Source organism: Athene cunicularia (assembly GCF_003259725.1).
Source record: "Athene cunicularia isolate RWA chromosome 13 unlocalized genomic scaffold, athCun1 chr13_part1, whole genome shotgun sequence".
Lineage (NCBI taxonomy): Eukaryota > Metazoa > Chordata > Aves > Strigiformes > Strigidae > Athene > Athene cunicularia.
This window is the reverse complement of record NW_020799117.1, coordinates 1433104-1437800: the sequence shown is the minus strand read 5'-3', so window position 1 is coordinate 1437800 and position 4697 is coordinate 1433104.

Below are 4697 nucleotides of genomic sequence, written 5' to 3'. Positions count from 1 at the left end.
ACGTCCAGCACCGTCCTCTGCGGCACAAACTGATGGAGATGGAGGATCTGCCACCTCCTGAGCACAACTTCCCAGCTGAGGCAAGCGATTGCTGCATGGGCTTCTGTTTAGGCTTGCTGCTTTTTTAATTTTTTTTTTTCCCCTTTTTTTTTTAAGCCATTCATAAGGGACTGGTACAGAATGTCCCACCACAGACAGCACCAGTTCAAGACTGAAGAGCCTCCCTTATACCAGCCTAAAATATTCTCATCTCTCATGAGCCGATGCCCCCAGTGCTGAAGCTGATTTCCATTCCTCGCGTTAAAACTCAAAAAATAACACCGAGTGTTTCCATAGCCAGGTAAAACCACAGAGCAAGACTGCGAGGGAAGGAAGGAAATGAAGCCCAGTTGGTGTTAATTATGCAAAACAAGATGGGACTTAAAGGATGTGAGTAATGTCTGGGTACAACAGGTGCCTGATAAGAGAGGAGGACACCCAGACCTTTCATCCGGGCCGCAGAAGCAGGCAACTGCGATAGCTTCATGTATATACAGAGATAACGCCACTTAGCCCCCTCCAGGGAGGATTACAAACTTCACCGAGTGCTTTCATACGAAGCAGAGGGGACGCGCTGCCCCCGTGCCGGGGAGCCTGGCTGCCGGGGAGGGGCCCCACTTTTCAAGGCAGCAGGGTAAAGCTCAGGAGGGGCCCAGCACTCGCCTCTTCCCACCAGAAATCGGGGGGCTGCCCCGGCAGCCATCCGCCCGTCCCCGTCTGGGTACAGCCGTGGGCTTTCCTCTTGCCTCCCACCAGGCTGGGGGGTGCAACCCAAAAGGGAGCTCCCGAGAAGTGGCATCTCCCAGGAGAGCAACAGGCTCAATCATTTCCAGTCCTCCCAGATTCGGCTCAACTCAAGAGCTGCACCCAAGCCTAATATCCCTGCAGCTAAGCTGGCACTTCTATTTTCTGTTTGGCATCTGGTTTTGTGTTTGGCAGCACCTCATTTCTGCTTCGCAGAACCTGATTCCTATTTGGCACCTCGACACAGACCCGGGTCAGGCTGTGACTGATAGCCCACGATGCCAGCGCCAATGTAGTGGTCACTGTTTTGACAACATTTTTGTCATTCCACATCTACCCTCTCTTATTTATTTCCAGGCATGACAGACCAGCCCGGTAACTAGGGAGGGGAGGTGTGGGGGGGGGGCTTTGGCGACCCCCGTTTTTGGGGGAGTGAGAAGATAAGATAATCGTGGTTTTCCCGCATTTGGCCCCGCGGTTTGTGCCTTGCCCACGCGTCGTCGTCCTTCCCCCCTTCCCCACCCCGCTCGCGTTGCCGGTTGCGCGTTTTGCCGGCGGGACCGGGGTGGGAAGCGAGGAAAAGCCATCGCTGTGTTACTGACGTTCCGAATAGGCGCCGTGTGGGTTCGTTCTATGGCTCCCGTCTCTTGTGAAGGCAGCGGGGGGGGGTAGGGTAGAGCCGCCCAGGTCATACCAAACCCAGAGCAGGGAGATGCTCCTGCGCCTTGGGAGGGATGTGATGGATGTGCTTTTCTCAGCTCTGCAATTTTTTCCATGTTTAGCTTTTCCTAAATCCCGCTGGGCCTCGTCCCGAGAGCTCCGCAGGCAGCGGGAGGCAGGCCTGCAGCGCCAGGTTTCCAAATGATCCTTCAAATTCTGCTGCTCGCTGCTGAGCTCCCCGCGAAGCCTTGTCCTCGCCTCACGCCGAGAGCCCGCTGTGCCCTGACGTGCTTCGGTTCCCTTCAGCAAATGGAGAATCTCAGGCCTCAGCAGGTCTCTGTGTGCCCTGTCCTCTGGGATCCTCGGAAACAGGTTGCTTTATCCTGAAAATGCATTCAGAATAACAATGTGTTTTTAATTTGTGTGAAAAGTCATCCTCAGGGTACAAACCAAGCCCCTTCCACTTCCTGCCCGTTTATGCCACATATATTTATAAGCTCACACCACCCTGAAAAGAAGTCCGTGTTATTTATTTATTTAGTGCCAATAGGAACATTGTGTGTTATTGCAGCTACACCCCGTAGAAAAGGTTTCTCTCTCCGCGAGTGTCTGCTCTGGCACTGATTGTTCAGTTACGTGTGTGTTTGTCTGGGAGGGCAGAGACCTCCCCAGGCAGGAGCAGAGCTCATGGGTCACAAGCAGATGTGATTTAACAAGGAAAGGACAGGAGACTCTAAAGAACAGCTTCTCTGCGTGGTACATAAAATATTAGTAGGCTTCAAGTGTACAAGACTGATGCTTCCTTTTGAGAATAAATAGAATACGGTGGTTAAAAATGTTTGCTTTGTTCTTGGTAGTGTTCTTTACAATAAAATGTTGCGTGAAGGACAAGGCAAGCGTAGAAATTCTACGTCTAGGATTTTGAAAACTGTTGAATAAATGGGTAATGGCAGCTTATGTAGAAGAAAAAATTAAAAAATAACATCTCGCTGTATTTAGTGCTGAAAACCAGCTCAAAGCTGGGAGACTCAAATGCCTGAGGAAAAAAATCTGCTCTGATCCCATCATTTTCTGACAGTAGCACACGCACAAGTTCCCAGCCTTGCTCTGTGTTTTCCCAGTGCGCTGTAGCGTCGCAGCAGTGCGCGTTGAGCATCTCCCAATTGAAGGCATTTACGTGTGGCTGCTGGGTTCTGTATTTCGGGGCCGACACGCACAGGGGAAGTTCTTGGTGCAGGACAGGGAGCATCTCCCTGCGAGACCCCGGCTGCCTGTGTGGAACTGCAAACCGTGGCGTAGCAGCAAAGGCGGCTGATGCTGTAATTACGGGGTAGTTACAGGCGAGCCCACCTAGACAGTATGCTCTTGACAAAAGCAATGAAACCAAAAAGAGGAAATAAAAATCATTGTTTGTGTGTATGGAGGGGTAGGAGGAAAATGGGGCCTGACCATATGGTTCTAGGGAGAGAAAACTGGGAGTGAGAAAACTCCGAGTGTTGCTAGTATCGCTGCGAATTGTATGAAACCTGTGTAAGCTTAGCATTCTAAAATGGTAGATCTTTGACTTAATTCACCTCTTTTTTTTTTTTCCTTCTGCCTCCATCCCTCACACATTTAAAGCATATCTGACTATTTCTTCCCTATGGACAGAGTGGTTTCTTGCTAGAGCTCATCCCCTTTGCTACGCTCGGGCGTGTGGGGCGGCTTTGGGCTGGATTCCTCCAAGCGGCCGTTCCCGTTTGCATCGGTGGGCCCTGCTTTGGGTCAGGATTCAGCAGCCGAGCTGGGGGTCACTGAAGCAAAACCCCAGCGCGAGGGTAGTGTGTTGGATCTCCCAGCTCTTCTGATTTCCCCCTGCAAACAGGAGGAGCTGAAGAGGCGAACGCTGCTGGGGCAGGGCGTGTGTGGGAGGGCTGGCCTCTCCCCTCAGCCCTGCCGCCCGTCTGGTGCTCTGCCCCTCAAACCTCCCCGTTCCTCTCTAAAACCGAGATCGTGCCACTGCCTGCGAGGGCGGGGCTGTCCTTGGAGCGAGGGCTCTGTGGGGTTGATCGAGTGCCAGGGAGGAGTGTCACGTTATCATCGTGGGACTCTGGAAGCCGAGGCTTTAAGAGAAATACCACTTATCCTGAGACGTGTCATGTGGTTCTACGTGTTGGCAGTACCGCTGATAGAGAACTCTGCATTCCTTTCTTCTGCAGGAAATTAATTACTTATTCGTTTCATGCACATTTAAACCCTGAACTGGCTGTAGATGTTAGAATGCGATTTCTTCCCTGGGATGAATCGTGGCGCTGCCAAAGTTGTGTTGCCTATAAAGTAAATACTTTGATTTTGTTCTTGCATATCCTTGGAAGAACTGAAGAGTTACCTGTGCTTGGTGATAGAGGCTCCATCCTATCTTCTGTAGGCTTTGTGTTGCTTTAACTGCCAGGTTCGGGTCATATTATTTGTTTTGCTGAAACTGTATCAAGCAGCAAAATATTTGTCCAGCTGATATAATACTGGCTCTTCCTGGAACCTCCAGTATCTGCCTGTCTCTTTTCCTTCCCAATGAGGACAGAAAATACTTACTGTCATCATCCAGCTGAGCGCTTTGGAGTCACCTTGTGTCCGTTCTGCAATCAGTAGAACAGCTATAATTACATGCACGTTTCAACCCAGAGTTAGTTGTGAGAGGGGCGGGTTTGGCTGTTCAGATGGAAGCCAAATGTGGAGAGGTGCTGAGACAATTTGGCTCTGGATGGCCGTAGCCAATACTAAGAGCTGCTCAGGGTTTCCCCTTTTAAATTCTGAGCAGTAGAAGTGCCACCACCCTCCTTCAGTGCTCCCCTTGGATTATTGCTGCTGCTCCCCAGAGGGGTAACGGCTCAGGTGGTCTTAGCACTGTGTAAAGCATTAATTCAGCAGCAGACTACAGTAAGGTGACATCCAAAGCGGATGTTTTGTCCTCTCCATGGGTGATCCCGTAAAGTGTGTGTTGCTGGTTACTGTTTGGAAAGCCCTGAGAGTCTTGGGTCCGTACCTGCTACCACCCTGCTAAAACAGTGGTGCAGGATAAAGGCCCCTCTCGGCACCGCCAGCACCTCTGCTCCTCGTCCCCTGGGCCAGCTCTACAGCGTGCTCACGCCTCAGACACGCCTCTGGACGTGTTGTGCCTCGCAAGGCCGTAATCCACCCCCAAACAGATCAGACACCCGAGTCATACGCACCTGTGTGGACGGGGTTTGTCGGTGTCCTGCACCCAGCGGCAGCTG